The 17,020-nt window shown below is 48.0% G+C and overlaps 1 pseudogene; it reads right to left on the reverse strand.

Moving 5' to 3' along the window:
• Positions 1 to 5,487: 5,487 nt before the first annotated feature.
• LOC142365453 (uncharacterized) overlaps positions 5,488 to 17,020 on the reverse strand; it is a 64,492-nt pseudogene continuing 52,959 nt past the window's right edge.

The raw sequence follows: 17,020 nt of genomic DNA on the forward strand, positions 1-17,020 counted from the left end.
CAAATGGAAGACAGGAGCTTTATGTTAATAATTGTCTTGAATTTAGGTGTATTTGCTGTGGGGTGAGTACACCTCTGCACCTTCTGCCTTGGATAAGGTATTAGTGCTGTCGGTTTAATCAGACTGTATTCCTTAACTAGCAAGGGAGGAAGACAGGGAAAGTTCTTGCATGATACACTAGGAGAGCAAACCATTAAATGAGTAATGAGAGGTAAACAAAGTGGAGAGACAGTGAAAAAGAGCCTTTTAGGCTGTATTTTGGCTCACTGGAAGGATACAGGAGGACCACCAGGCAGGAGTGTGAACAAAAGGACCTTAATAAAGTATTGTAATCAGTGATGGCTTTGGTATAAATTAGATGATGAGGACAATAGCCCTCTAATGGAACCCTAAATTATAATACCTTGTTGCAATTGATGTTATTTTTGAGAAGAAAAAAGAAGTGGGATAAGGTTTCGTATGCAGCCCATAACTATTTCTCGGTGCTTAAAGTACAGAAGTTTGGTTAAGAGTTGGAGCTGTCGGTGTTAAAAGAATTTGTTTAAGTGCAAAGTTGGTTTGTCGCATGTTGATTGAGGGGCAGAGAGGTGGACGTGGTAAATAATGGGGATTTCACAGAGCAGAGAGATACGGAAGAAAAGCCCTTTGGGCTGTATTTTGTATAAAATAAGAAAGAAGAACAAGGAAGTTGAAAGGATGTTGCTCAGCGTGTATTATAGGGCAGAGATGTACTAAGTTGGATAAAATGAAAGATCCTGGAGGGATCATGTATCTGACCTACCAGAACATTATTCATTGGGCAGTCAGCAAGTGATGCAGAAACTGAGAGCGGCAGACAGCAGGAATTTGGAAAATTTACTAGACGAAGCGTGGAGAGTGTTTAGTAACAGGGAGGAGGAGGATCAAAAGAAAGATAAGCAGATGTTGTTAGCAGCGTTACAAGAAAGTAAAAGAAGCGGATGTTAGTAGCGGTGTTACAAGACAGTGAAAGATTCAGACGTGAAGGACCTGAGAGGCCCTTGGAAAGAAACCAATGTGCGTGTTGTAGGCAGAGGGGACATTAGAAAAATGAGTGTCCAGAAAGGCAGAGCAAGAGGAAAAGAATACAGGCCCACATCAAGGAGGATTGACGGGGACCTGGGGAATCTACCCTAGCGGATCCACTGGTTGTATTAAAGCTAAGGAAACGGCAACAGAGTGTGGAGTTTTTAGTTGATACTGGAGCAACATCATCAGTTTTAAATCAGGCATTGACACCTGTAGATGATGACTTTGTAACGGTAAGGGGAGCTACTGGCCAAAGTGAAAAGGCGTACTTTCTAAAACCTCTTGAATTCAAATTAGGGAAACAATTGGGGGTACACAAATTTTTATATATGGCTAATTCGCCAAGACCTCTATTAGGACGAGATTTATTGGAACAATTAAAGGCAGAAATAAGATTTGACAAAAGGAAAGTAGAGCTCTGGGTGGGAAGTGACCAGCTAATTAAAGTTTTGAGTTTGGCCCTCATAAATAACTCTGCTGGCTCAGGAGTATCTGAGGAAGTCCAGAACCAGGTATACCCAGGAGTAAGGGCCACAGAGACACCAGGAAAAGCAAAAAATGCCTCTCCAATAATAGTCAAACTTAAGCAAGGAACACGGCCTGTAAGGATTAGAGAATATCGTCTTAGAATGGAAGACAGGGAAGGAATTCAACCAGTGATCAACCGGTTCATCAAAGATGGGTTATTAATAAAGTGTGAATTAGAATATAACACTCCCATTTTATCTATTAAAAACCGGATGGTAGTTATCCAATAGTACAGGATCTCAGGGCTATCAAAAGAGTTGTTAAGGATCTGCAAGCTGTCGTGGCAAACCCATACACATTATTAACTAAATTGATACCTGAATTGGCCTGGTTTACCGTCCTAGACTTGAAAGACGCCTTCTTTTGCATCCCTTTAAGTTAGAAAACCAGTTGTTGTTTGCATTTGAATGGAAAAACCCAGACTCCGGAAGGAAGACACAGCTGACATGGACTGTGTTACCCCAGGGGTTTAAAAATAGCCCCACTCTTTTTGGAAATCAATTAGCTAAAGACTTGGAACAATGGGAGCGACCCCTTGGAACAATATTACAATATGTAGATGATCTATTAATAGGCACTGAAATGAAAGAACTTTGTATAATATGGACAATCAGTCTGCTAAATTTCCTTGGACTTAACAGCTATCGAGTTTCTCCACAGGAAGCCTAAATAGGTTGACAGCAAGTAACCTTTCTCGAGTATGAGATAGCTGCGGGCCAATGAACACTGGGGACAACGAGGAAGGAGGCCATCTGTCAGACCCCTCGACCACAGACACCTAAAGAGCTCCGCACGTTCCTGAGAACGACAAGATGGTGTTGCCTATGGATATATAATTACAGAATCTTGGTAAAACCACTCTGTGAGCTATTAAAATCTGACAAAAAACTCCTCATCTGGAATAAGGAAGCAAAAAGAGCATTCCAACAGCTAAAGAAAAGGCTGATGGATGCCCCTGCTTTGGGATTACTAGACACTACTAAGCCCTTCTGGCTGTTCTCTCATGATAAGTAGGGAATAGCCCTAGGAATCCTAACCCAAAATCTGGGACCATATCGGAGGGCGGTGGCATACTTCTCTAAACAACTTGATGAAGTAAGCAAGGGTTGGCCTCGCTGCCTGAGGACAGTAGCAGCAGTAGTGCTGAACATTCAAGAAGCACGTAAATTTACACTAGGCCAAAAGATTACAGTACCGGTATCTCATACTGTATCAGCAGTATTGGAGGTGAAGGGAGGACACTGGCTCTCACCACAAAAGTTTCTTAAATGTCAAGCTATCCTGGTAGAGCAGGATGATGTGGAAATAGCGGTTACTAACATTGTCAATCCAGCATCTTTCCTCAGCAGGACCACAGGGGAACCAGTATCGCATGACTGCTTGGAAACGAATGAAGCAGTCTATTCCAGCCAACCTGACCTAAAAGAGGAGCCACTGGAGGACGCTGAAGATTGCTGGTACACTGACAGAAGCAGCTTCGTTCGACAAGGAGTCCGCAAAGCAGGATACGCGGTAACCACTACAGATCAAGTAATCAAGTCCAAAACCCTTGCCCCAAACACCTCAGCTCAAAAGGCAGAAATAATAGCCGTAACTCGAGCATTAGAACTAGCTAAAGGCAAGAAAATTAATATCTGAACGGACTCTAAATGCGCCTTTGGGGTAGTCCATGCTCATGGAGCTGTGTGGAAAGGAAGAAGACTCCTATCTACCCAAGGAAAACATATAAAACATGCCGAAGAAATTCTTAAGCTCCTGGAAGCAGTGCAGCTACCCGAGAAAGTGGCTATCACGCATTGTAAAGTTCATCAGAAAGGAGACACCGCTCAAGAACTGTGCAACGCCATGGCGGACTGCGAGGCTAAAAGAGTAGCTGAGAAGAGTGAATTGGGGGTGCAATCTTTAGTCCCAGACGGTAAAGTACAAATTGATTGTGAACCCAAGTATTCTAAAGAAGATCAAAAATCAATTGAAGACCTAGGGGGAAAAATAGAGAAAGGTAGGTGGGCAAAGACTCCACAAGGTAAAACAATAATACCATTTGCATTGTTATGGGCCGTAGTTATGGCAGAACATAGAAAATCTCATTAGGGAACAGAGGCCCTGTATAAATATTTGAACTGGCTGATAGTCGCCCAAAATCTATACACTACTATCAAGCAGGTAACACAACAATGCGGGGTTTGTTTACAGAGTAACCCTAAGACAAGACCTAAAGCTTAGCTAGGACAAATCGGGAAAGGTAATTACCCAGGACAGCAGTGGCAAATTGATTTCTCAGAAGTGCCAAGAAAAGGGGGGTTTTGATACCTGCTAGTCTTGACGGATACCTTTTCAGGATGACCAGAAGCATTCCCTTGTCGAACTAATAAAGCTAGGGAAGTAACCAAGGTACTGTTGCAAGAACTAATACCGAGATTTGGGGTTCCTGCGGTAATCTCGTCAGACAGAGGTTGACATTTTATTGCCAAGATCATTCAACAAGTTAGTAAACTTTTGGGAATAGATCGGCAATTACATACCCCATACAATCCAAAATCAAGCAATCAAGTAAAAAAGATGAACCACCTAATTAAACTGCAAATTGTAAAATTGGGTCAGGAGGCTAACCTGTCTTGGCCCCAATCATTGCCATTAGCATTCCTGAGAATTAGAACCAAACCCTGAACCAAAAAGGACTAAACGCTTTCGAAATAATGTACGGGAGGCCCTACATTGTACAAGCAGGAACATCAACTCAAGTTGGGGATGAAGTATTAACTAGCTATATAGTAAGTTTGCAGAAGCAGTTTCGAAAAGTAGAGGAACTGGTCTTAGGAACAAGAGCCCGAGGTCTTGATGGGCCTGTACATAATATTGAACCTGGTGACTATGTATATGTCAGATCTCTTTTAGATTCTCCGCTAGAACCGAAATGGGAAGGACCGTTCCAAGTGCTGCTGACATTCCACACAGCAGTCAAGATTAAGGAGCAGACATCCTGGATCCATCATACAAGAGTGAAGAAAGCTCCTCAGCAGCAATGGAAAATAACGTCCACTGGACCCCTGAAGCTCCGCATCCAAAGACGCTAACATGGACTAACCAAGCTAAGCTAAGAACCTTTGCAATAATGTGGGTGGTAACTGTGCTGAAACCCATGAGAGTTAATACTTGGGAATGGCCTTGGTCAAAAGCCTATTTTTGATATACAGGAATTATGAGAAAAGACTTAGCGGGAATGAATCTAGCAACTGTCATCATATATGACAACAGGGAATTGCAATTACATGAATCAGAATGGAAGCATTCGATGCATAGACGGAAGGTTGATAAAAGGAAAACAATCCATATAGGTTGCAGAATCTTTAGTACTAGCAGTAGAAAAAAATTTCCCTCCTTTAACCCAAGTTACTACGAGAAGATTTTCTGAACAAAGAACAGAACCCACAATAGGTGGGGAACATTGTGCATCTGATGTTTGTTGGTTCAATTTTACTATAATTCAGTCAGTATCTGTTGTCTGTTTAAAGAGCACCGGCAGAGGAGACAGAGCGTTATCATTTAAATTTGTGTTGGACATATCACAGGAAAAGATTTCGACTACGGCTATACCTGTGCCCATCACGGTGTCAACTTCTCCTACACCCCAGAAAATGACAGCACCTTATGTATATGAAGTGGGCCCCTATATAGTTAAGCGTATGGGCAAATGGAAAATGATAGTTCATTAAAGAAAGTGGAGCTAATAATGATTCTCACATCTCAAAGGAGAAAAAGGGATACAACGGGCTTTGTGGGAACGGGTTTAAGAATTTTGAACAGTATAGATTTCGAGGTGCTGGCGAATAAGTTGTCCACCATTACGCAAGATTTAAGTAGAATACAACACGTTACGATCGTCACTCTTAGCCAGAGGTAATAACCAATATCTCAAGTCAGAGGTACTACCCCAATGGGAAGGGCTAAATGAGAAACATAAGTTAAAACAGTGACAGTGTCAAATATTTTGCCAAAACCCTTAAGGAGGGTAACTTTATAGCAAAAGGATTTGCAAAAGAAGAAAGAAAAGGGGGGACATGATGTGGGAAATAGACAGTTAGTTCGATTTTGCTATAGCTTTAGTTTAATTTTGTTATAAAACTTTGCATCTGTGTTAAGGTAAGAGTTAAACACTGTTAATTAATTTAGTTCTGCTCTTTGTAATCTTGCTAACAAGGACTGTTGTGGCTCAAATGTAGCTAACAAGGACTGCTCGCGAGACAGACGAAGAGAAACAAGGACTGATAACCAGAACTGTGTTGTCTGTAAGAAGCAACTCTCTAGCTGAAACTGGTTCTATGGTTTGGGACTCAGCCAACACAGACAACTCAGGAATTTTTGAGCCAAAACTGAAAGCACACAGCGAGGAAGACTACGAGCCTTCATCCATAAGACCCCCACAGACGACCACCAGACAACACTGCGCAAGTGCTAAAGGGGGGTGGAGTATGATAATGAATTCCTAGAAATAATTACAATAGTCCAGCCTACTTAGATAAGCTTTGTAATAAATAGGTGCATGCTTCGTGACTCGGTGTGCAAGTTAGGAGGAGCGAAACCCCTTGCACCCGGTGCCGCAATAAACATATCTGCTTTATAACTCTGAGTTGTGAAGTTTGATTCCGCACGTCAAGGTGGCAAGGCAAGCAAGCAGCCCCAGTCACTATGCGCCTGTGCTAGCAGTGTCACGGGCAGATGAGGCTGAGCAATAGCTTTCCAGGCTAGACCTTTCTGGGTGCGAGCTATCTGGAGACATTCACACTTTTTGTGCTGGGCTACTGGAGGCACCCAGAGGGACCCATAGGCTACATTTGAATTTTGAGGTGGCAAGGCAAGCAAGAAATCCCAGAGTCTGTGCACCTATGTGAGAAGTGCCATGGGGAGATGAGGCTGAGAAATAGCTTTCCAGGCTAAACCCTTCTAGGTAAGAGATATCTGGAGACGTTAACATATTCTTTGCAGGGCTGGTGGAGGCACCCTGCAGGGAACACCTGGTTACGTTTGAAGATTGAGGTGTCAAGGCAAGCAAGAAGCCCCAGTCTCTGAGCGCCTGTGTGAGCAGTGCCGTGGGCAGATGAGGCTGAGCAACAGCTTTCCAGGCTAGCCCGTTCTGGGTGCGAGCTATCTGGAGACGTTCGCATATTCGGGTCAGGGCTCTGGGAGGCTCCCTGCAGGGACCCCCTGTTTACGTTTGAAGACTGAGGTGTCAAGGCAAGCAAGCAGCCCCAGTCTCTGAGTGCCTGTGTGAGCAGTGCCATGGGCACATGAGGCTGAGCATCAACTTTCCAGGCTAGCCCGTTCTGGGTGCGAGCTATCTGGAGACGTTCGCATCTGCAGTGCAGCTCTGCTGGAGGCACCCGGCAGGGATCCCTGGGCTACGTTTGAAAATTTAGGTGGCAAGGTAAGCAAGTGTTGGCGTTGGTTACGGATCGTTTGTAACGATGTGACCCCAATATGAGTATGATCGTTCACCTTCATTAGTCAGCAAAAAAAAGGTTTATATAGCAAAACTGTTACAGCATCTGATTAGTCAAACCCCCAACCCATGTATAGGCAAAACTACTGCAACTCGTTGTGATTGGTGCAGAGCTGCATCTTGAAGTGAAAACAGTACTGTGGCAGGAAACAACAACGTGGCAGGAAGGAAGTGACAGTGTGGCAGGAAACGGTGACGTTCCCCCTGCTCCAGTGTCCCGAGCTCGTCGCTCTGCCTTCCCAGCAGGGTTCCGTGTCAGCCGCTCCCAAGGCTCACTTCCGGATCGGAACCTGGGTTGCTCAACGCACCAAGCTATGTCCCCTCTCGTCCAGCCAGGACTCCACAATTCCCCCTTCTTTTTTTCGAGTAAGCCAGGTTTGCTTCGTCATCTTGGAGAGCACCCTTTTAAGACAGCTAAAGCAAATACATATTATAATTCCAACAGCAAGTAACACGATACATATGCGCAAAATTTCTATAATTATATTGTTAAGCCAAGCGGGCAGATTACCAAAGAGCGAGGTGAGAAATCCATCAAAAAATCCCTGGCTTTGTTGTTTTTGATTGGCGTGCTGTTCGAGCCATTGTAATTGCTTGTGGATGGACTTACTATGATTGGACAAATTCATACAGCACATGCCTTCAAAATTCTCACAACCATGTCCTTGGGCCAGCAGTAAAAAATCAATTGCGGCTCTATTTTGCAATACTGCATGTCGTAGACTTCTCTGATCTTCTAGCAAGGATTGCAAGACTTTTGTGGTAACACTGGCTTGCTTCTCTGCCCAGCATGTCTATTTCCCTATCTGGTTTAACGCTGCGCCGGCGGCGGCACCGGGCACTAATAATGCCATAAATACTCGCTCGGTGGTACTTGGGTGAGTGATTCGATCATCGCAGTTAGGAGGAAGACCCGTAACACCTCGTTTGGGATGAGTTGTTACCTTCTTCCACCACTGTCGATCTGGAGCTAGCAATGTCAGCTGACCTAAGTAACACGGGCCGCCATAGATGTTATGAGGAATTCCTTGCCATGCCCTGTCGCCACAGATTAAAAACACGTCAGGAGGCAAGGCTTTAGGCGTAGCATTATTCCACAAGGGAAAACCACCTTCCATCCCGTAGGCGCCCAGACTTTGGGGGCTTCTTTTGTTCGTATCATTGGTACCACAGAAGGTGACAGCTCTAGAGTGACCCTATTAGTCATAATAAGAAGCAATTGGAGTGACATTGGCCCACCCTGACTGGTTGAAGAAATGGCGATGGTTAGGCCTAGCAATAGCAGGCCCTGCAAATACAAAACAAGTTTGAGTCCACTTTTTGGTTGTGTTACCAATCCTCATCGATCCTAGCAAGTTCAACTCTTGAGGATCCCAGGGCAATGTGTGATTCAGACCTTGTATGAGTTTGGCACTGCAATTACTCACTTGAATCTCCTTTGTACATCTGCCTGCACTATAATTAGTAAAATGAGTAACATTGTAACTAGGTACTCCTATTAGACAGGTGCGAAAAGATTCTGTTGCGGAAGCAAGAGACAAACAAAATGCTGATTGGCCCGTTTTGTTCACCCAGGTAACCCATAGATTTTGTCGGGGCTCAATGCTGTAAAGGGTTTCTTCGCCTATTATAATTTGACAACATGTAAAGAGTACGGCTAACAGGGTAACCACTCGTTTTCCTGCCATTCCCTTCAAAACTGATGTAAGCATCGCACTCTTGTCTTTCCCACTCCGCTTGGGGACGGTCCAAACAGCAGGCACTAACTTACCTTGGCTATATTAAAAGAACTACTTACCCATACGGTTTTAAATCTCTGGTTTGCTAACCTTACTTACTTCAAGCGGCTACAGAGATAAGCATCGCTTCCTTTTGTCTTGAGCTTTATAACAATTAAAGCGCGAGCTACGCTGCGCCCTATTAAAGGCACTGATCACACCGATGCTTCGCAAACGATATTCGACGCCGCCGCTATGGTTAGCAAGTGCAACAGTTACATAAAACCCGAGGCTTACAGATCTCACAAAACATCACAGGTGCTATTGGTGACAAGTACCTCCTGGTAACCACTTATATACTCCTCCCTCTATTCAGGTTACTTCTACTTGATTGCTCCGCTCGTGAGAGTCTGCTTGTTGCTCCTCGGCTCACTTGTCTTGCTGATTCAAAGCAGGCTTCACGGCTCGGCTAGGCACCCAGACTGGACCGTGATCTGTGGAAACACACATATAACCTCGACCGTTAAATATCACTGGTACGGGTCCAGCCCATTCTCCAGTAGTCGGGTCTCTATAGATCACTTGAAACCGCGGTAAAGTCGTTGCACTATTGAATTTTAAGTTCTGGTGATGCACCACAACAGGCGGTGCCTCCTGATCACCCATAAGGCACAAATAGTTTAAAGTAAAAAGAACTCGATGCAACCTTGATTGCGCTTCTGTTTCAGCTCCTCGCTGTTTATCTAAGTAGTCTTTCAGCACACGATGAGTGCGCTCTATGAGGCCTTGCCCTGTCGGAGAATGCGCAATTCCCGAGGTGTGCTTAATTCCCCACGTCAGCAAGAATGATCTCAGCTTTTGACTGATGTAGGCAGGTCCATTATCGGTCTTAATTTCTTCAGGGACCCCCAGTACTGCAAAACACGAAAGCAGATGTTTACAAACATGTTGCGCTTTCTCCCCAGGTAAAGCAGAGGCCCATATCATTTTTGAAAAGGTGTCTATTGTGACATGCATGTACTTCAGTCGCCCAAATTCGGAGAAGTGCGTGACGTCCATCTGCCACAGCGCAAGTGCCTGTAGCCCTTTTGGATTTACTCCTTGGCCTATACCTGGTCCTTGGTTTCCGCACTTAGGACAGGCCTGTACAATATAACGAGCCTCATTCTCTGTCAGTCCAAATGGCCTTCGCAGACCTCTTGCATTTTGGTGAAAATTCTCATGACTCTGTCTGGCCTGCTGAAACTTGTCTACTGGAGGCATAGGGCATGCGGGACTGACTAAGTTGTCAGCAATCTGATTGCCGTGCCCTAGTCCCAGATCCCGTTGGTGGCTACGCACATGAATGACACAACAAGGTACGGCCCGTTGAGACAGTACGGTCCGCAACTGGATAAACAGCTTGCCTAATCTAGGATTGACTGCCTCCCTAAGCAAGGCATCCGGTATTCGAGGCACTATCCCGGCTACATAAAGGGAGTCAGTTACAACATTTAAAGGCTCATTTAACCAATTAGTTAAAGCCCAGACCACGGCAGTCAGCTCTAAAATTTGCAGCGAATCTCCATCCTGTCCTTGTATCATATGATGACACCACCGGCCCCCTTCTTGCCAAACACAAACTGCCTTACGCAGCCTCCTGCCTGTATACACTGTGATTCCTTCAGCCAGCGGCTTCTCCTGAACTCTGGACTTCTCAAGCCATAGATTACGCTTCAAGAACTGCCACAATCTCCCTTTCGGCTGTCGGGAATGTATCCTCCCATCATAGCCTAACAGAGCTTCCTGTATGGGTGGAGCATGCCTCAACCACCATTCCAAATCTGCTGCTTTGACCGGTATACTGATGTCCTGCGGCTCTTCCCCTGATATTTCCACTATCCTCGTCCTACCTTTTCTGATTAGCTCTCCCACAGCTTCTGATCGTGTCTGTGTACTAGTCTTTGGCTGCACACTTAAAAACACCCATTCTAGTATGTAAAATGTATCATCGCCCCTAATAGGCTTGTCAGTGGCAAAATCAGGACTATTCAACGATGCTGTACAGGAAGGAGTCTCCCCCTTCTTGTTTTGCCACTGACAAACAAGGGCATACGGTGACTCTGCAGGGTTACAAATAAGCAAGGAAACAGGTAGGGTTAGCAATCGCCTAGCAGTCCAAGCTGTTTGAAGCTTCTGTACGATGTGTTGCAAAGCTGCTTGCTGTGTCTTTGATAGGGTGACTGCTGTGCTGGGATGTGAGCCACGTAGTAGTCATGTCAATGGTGCAATGTCAGCATTGGAAATACCAGCACAGTTGCGCACCCACTGGATATCTCCAAGTAAAGTCTGTACATCAGTCAATGTGCGCAAATTTGTCGCTAACTCCACCTTCTGTGGTTGGATCTTAGCGTCAGAGATGCGCCACCCCAAATACTTCCATGGTGCAGATCGCTGAACCTTTTCCGGGGCAATGACAAGGCCCTTGCTGGCTAAAACAGTACTCAGCTGTGTCAAGGAATCGTCATTGAACGCTTCCTGTTGACAGCAGAGGATGTCATCCATATATGATTGTATTCGGCCATTGCTCCCTGAGTGGAGCTAAGGCCCAAGCCACATGAAGTTGACACAGCGTGGGTGAGTTTCTCATGCCTTGCGGCAAGACAACCCACTCATATCGCTCTGAAGGTGCTGCTTTGTTGGTTACCAGTATCGAAAAGGCAAACCGTTGAGTGTCCCGCGGATGTAAAAGGTATAGCGAAAAAACAGTCTTTTAGGTCAACAACGATCACGTGCCAACCTGACGGAAGCATAGCAGGTGATGGCATTCCAGGTTGTACAGCTCCCACGGGTTGCATCTGCTCATTAATCTTACGTAGGTCGTGTAAGAGGCGCCATTTGCCGCTCTTTTTCGGAATGACGAAAATGGGGGTATTCCATGGGCTGACTGAAGGCTTGATGTGGCCTGCAGCGAGTTGTTCTGCTACCAATTGCCTTGTTATTTGCAGTCGCTCTTCTGTCATGGGCCACTGGTCAACCCACACGGGTTCGTTGGAAAGCCAGGTTAGCGGTGGGTTGGGCGACTGCTCGCCAGTGCCCATAACTAAAGAGGGGTAGTAGTTAGTACAACTCCAATTTGACTCAAAATGTCGTGCCCAATTAGGGCTGAAAGAGTTTCGGGCAGCTGCATGACATAGACCTTTAAACTGACGTCCTGCCCTTCAGGAAAGGTTATTTGCACAGGGTGTTGGCTCATCATGGGAGTGGAGTGTCCCCCCACCCCTGCGATAGCCGTTGTGGGAACACTTAGTGGCCACTCCTCCGGCCAAACACCCGTACTTACGATTGTCATCCATTAACCTGTACCACAGGACAGGCTAAGGCTTGTGTATCTCTCATAATGGTGGCAACGTTCCACTGTCCATCTAGGATGGCATGTCTTATAACACCGCTCCAGCGGGTAGGTGTGATCGGTGCCGGAGGCCCAGCTAAACATTTCAGAGAGGAAGCCTCATTTTCCCGGTGGGGGGGGTTGGTAACGATTGACATATGCTGGAACTGCAAGCTCATGTCTTGAAGACTCTGCAAAACTGACTGCAAAAGATCGCACGCTTTTTTTCCTTGCAATTCATTCTGGCTGCCATCAGAGGGCGTCGGGAGTGGAGACGCCTCGCTGGAAGGTGGCAGGGGTGGATAGAGAGGAGAGGCCGATGTTGCAGGCCGCGCCCCAGGAGGGGCTGATGTCGTAAGCCGCGCCCCTTCTCCCTCCCCCTCTGGGGGTGGTACTACCCGCTCCTCCCCTCTTTCGGAAGACAGTCGCACTTCGGCACCCGACTCCTCCTCGCTCCCCGGGGGCGGTCGTACTACCGCGTCCAGCTCGCATTTCGAGTTGATCTCTCTGGCGGCAACTTCCGGTGGGCCAACCCCCTCTGCGCCCAGACCGAAACCGTGCTCCGCACTCGCTCGAATCTCGGCAATTGTGTTACAAGTGATCCCAGTCATCCCTCTAACGGCAGGTAGCCCGAAAACCCGTGATAATGTCCCAGGCTTAGGCGCGTGATCTTTCCCGGGCTCCTGAGCTAGCATCTGAGCTGCAGCACACGCCACCTCTCGTTCAGCTTTCATGGATTTTAAGGTCTGTAATACTGTTCGCCAGAGCTCGCGGACGGCTTTTATCTCCTTTTCTTCCTTTTCCTCCCCTGTTATTGTCCTTTCCCACATAGTCTCTCCTAACTCTTGCCATTCCGAGACGGAAAACAGTAGCGGGGTATCCGCAAAGTGACCCCATCGTTGCCCCAGTTTAATCAACTTCATGAGTTGCTTTGCCGTTGCGTCTATTCCTCTCTTAGAGAGAATACCGACGAGCAACGTTGCCGCACCATCCACCTCCATGCCTGCGACCACGGCCTCCACTTTAAATTTTAGCTGAGCCAGGCAGCCCCAGTGTGGCTCGAAAGTTCCTGGGAGTCGGCCATCCGTGTTTGCCCTGCGCGTTCGCACCCAGGCAGGACCCTCCCAGCCATTGTTCCCACGCCCCCTCTCTAGCTGCTCACCGCAGACCGAGGGACTCCTGCAGGGAAACTGTCCATCTGCTGCTACCAAATGTTGGCGTGAGTTACGGAAACGTTGTAACAATGTGACACCAATATGAGTATGATCGTTCACCTTTATTAGTCAGCAAAAACAAGGTTTATATAGCAAAACTATTACAGCATCTGAATGGTTAAACCCCAATACATATATAGGCAAAACTACTGCAACTCGTTGTGATTGGTGCAGAGCTGCATCTCGAAGTGAAAACAGTACTGTGGCAGGAAACAGCAACGTGGCAGGAAGGAAGTGACAGTGTGGCAGGAAACGGTGACGTTCCCCCTGCTCCAGTGTCCCGAGCTCGTCTCTCTGCCTTCCCAGCAGGGTTCCGTGTCAGCCGCTCCCAAGGTTCACTTCCGGATCGGAACCTGGGTTGCTCAACGCACCAAGCTATGTCCCCTCTCGTCCAGGTAGGACTCCACAAGCAAGCAGCCCCAGGCTCTGTGCAAATGTGCGAGCAGTGCCATGGGTAGATGAGGCTGAGCAACAGCTTTCCAGGCTAGCCCCTTCTGGGTAGTAGTTATCCTGAGACGCTTGCATATTCGGGACAGGAGTGCGGTGAGCGCCCAGCAAAGACCCCCTAGGCTATGTTTGAAGTTGAAGGTGGCAAGGCAAGCAATCAGCCCCAGTCTCTTTCTGCCTGTGCGAGCAGTGCCATGAGCAGATGAGTGAGCAACAGCTTTCCAGGCTAAATCCTTCTTGGTACGAGATATCCTGAGACATTCTCATTTTCGGTGCAGGGCTGCTGGAGGCACCTGACAGGGAGTCCCGACTTATGTTTGAAGATTGAGGTGGCAAGGCAAGCAAGCAGTCCCAGTCTCTGTGCACGTGTGCGAGCAGTGCCATGGGCAGATGAGGCTGAGCAACAGCTTTCCAGGCTAGCCCCTTCTGGGTGCGAGCTATCTGGAGACGTTCGCATATTAGGGTCAGGGCTGATGGAGGCACCCTGCGGGGACCCCGTCGTTAGTTTTGAAGACTGAGGTGTCAAGGCAAGCAAGTAGCCGCAGTCTCTGTGTGCTTGTGTGAGCAGTGCCATGGGCAGATGAGGCTGAGCAACAGCTTTCCACGCTAGCACTTTCTCGTTAAGAGATATCCTGAGACGTTCGCATATTCGTGTCAAGGCTGCGGCATGTGCCCGGCAAAGACGCCTTAAGCTATGTTTGAAGTTTGAGGTGGCAAGGCAAGCAAGTACCCCTAGTCTATGTGTGCCTGTGCAGGCAGTGCCATGGGCAGATGAGGCTGAGCAACAGCTTTCCAGGCTAGCCCATTTTTGGTATGAGATATCCTGAGACGTTCGCATATTCATGTCAGGGCTACGGGAGGCGTCCTGCAAGGACCCCCTAGGCTACGTTGAAATTTGAGGTGGCAAGGCAAGTAAGCAGCCCCACTCTGTGTGTGCCTGTGCGAGCAGTGCCATGGGCAGATGAGAATGAGAAAAAACTTTCCAGGCTAGCCCCTTCTCGTTAAGAGATGTGCTGATGTGTTTGCATATACAGGTCAGGGCTGTGGGAGGTCCCCTGCAAGGATCCCCTAGGCTACGTGTCAAGTTTGTGGTGGCAAGGCAAGCAAGCAGCCCCAGTCTCTGTGCGCCTGTGCGAGCAGTGCCCTTAGCAGATGAGGCTGAGAAACAGCTTTCCAGGTTACACCCTTCTGGGTAAGAGATATCCTTAGACGTTAGCATTCTCGGTGCAGGGCTGCTGGAGGGACCCAGCAGGGAGCCACGAGATAAATGTGAAGTTTGAGGTTGCAAGGCAAGCAAGCAGCCCCAGTCTCTGTGCGCCTGTGAGAGCAGTGCCATGGGCAGATGAGGCTGAGAAACACCTTTCAAGTCTAGCAACTTCTGGTTGCGAGCTATCTGGGGACGTTCTCATATTCGGGGCAGGGCTGCAGAAGGCACCCGGCAGGGACACCCAGGCTATGTTTGCAGTTTAAGGTGACAAAGGAAGCAAGCAGCCCCAGTCTCTGTGTTCCTGTGCGAGCAGTGCCATGGGCAGATGAGTCTGAACAACAGCTTTCCAGGCTAAATCCTTCTTGGTACGAGATATCCTGAACGTACGCATTCTCCGTGCAGGGGTGCTGGAGGGATCCAGCAGGGAGCCCCGGGCTACGTTTGAAGTTTGAGGTGGCAAGGCAAGCAAGCTCCCCCAGTCTGTGTGCGCCTGTGCGAGCAGTGCCATGGGTAGATGAGGCTGAGCAACAGCTTTCAAGGATAGCCCCTTTTTGGTACGAGATATCCTATGACGTTCGTATATTCGGGTGAGGGCTGTGGAAGGCCCACGCCAAGGACCCCCTAGACTACAAGTGAGGTTTGAGGTGGCAAGGCAAGCAAGCATCCCCAGTCTCTGTGCGCCTGTGCGAGCAGTGCTATGGGCAGATGATGCTGAGCAACAGCTTTCCAGGATAAACCCTTCTTTGTAAGAGATATCTCGAGAAGTTCGCATATTTGGGTCAGGCCTGCGGGATGCCCCTGGCAGAGACCCCTACGCTACGTTTGAAGTCTGAGGTGGAAAGGCAAGCAAGCAGCCCCAGTCTCTGTGTGTGTGTGCGAGCAGTGCCATGGGCAGATGAGTCTGAGCAACAGCTTTCCAGGCAAAAACCTTCTTGGTAAGAGATATTCTGAGACGTTCGCATATTCAGGTCAGGGCTACGGGAGGCGTCCTGCAAGGACCCCCTAGGCTACGTTGAAATTTGAGGTGGCAAGGCAAGCAAGCAGCCCCACTCTGTGTGTGCCTGTGCGAGCAGTGCCATGGGCAGATGAGGTTGAGCAAAAACTTTCCAGGCTAGCCCCTTCTCGTTAAGAGATGTGCTGATATGTTTGCATATACAGGTCAGGGCTGTGGGAGGTCCCCTGCAAGGATCCCCTAGGCTACGTGTCAAGTTTGTGGTGGCAAGGCAAGCAAGCAAGCCCAGTATCTGTGCGCCTGTGCAAGCAGTGCCCTTAGCAGATGAGGCTGAGAAACAGCTTTCCAGGTTACACCCTTCTGGGTAAGAGATATCCTTAGACGTTAGCATTCTCGGTGCAGGGCTGCTGGAGGGACCCAGCAGGGAGCCACGAGGTAAGTGTGAAGTTTGAGGTGGCAAGGCAAGCAAGCAGCCCCAGTCTCTCTGTGCCTGTGCGAGCAGTTCCATGAGCAGATGAGGCTGAACAACAGCTTTCCGGGCTAGCACCTTCTTGATAAGTGATATTCTGAGACGTTCGCATATTCGGGTCAGGGCTGCTGGGGGCGCCCAGCAAACACCCCCTAGGATACGTTTGAAGTTGGAGGTAGAAGGTTTAGCAAGCAGGCCCATTCTCTGTTCATCTGTGTGAGCAGTGCCGTGGGTAGATGAGGCTGAGGAACAGCTTTCAAGGCTAGTCCCTTTCTGGGTGCGATTTGTCTGGAGATGTTCGCTGTTTCAGTGCAGGTCTGCTGGAGGCACCCGGCAGGGATCCCCGGGCTACGTTTGAAGATTGAGGTGGCAAGGCAAGCAAGAACCTTAGTCTGTGTGCACCTATAGAAGCAATGCCATAAGCAGATGAGGCTGAAGAACAGCTTAGCAGGCTAGGCGCTTCTTGGTAATAGATATCCTGAGACATTGGCATTTTCGGTGCAGGGCTGCTGGAGGGACCCGGCAGGGAGCACCGGTCTATGTTTGTAGTTTGAGGTGGCAAGGCAAGCAA

This window comes from Opisthocomus hoazin, chromosome W (genome assembly GCF_030867145.1).
Source record: "Opisthocomus hoazin isolate bOpiHoa1 chromosome W, bOpiHoa1.hap1, whole genome shotgun sequence".
Lineage (NCBI taxonomy): Eukaryota > Metazoa > Chordata > Aves > Opisthocomiformes > Opisthocomidae > Opisthocomus > Opisthocomus hoazin.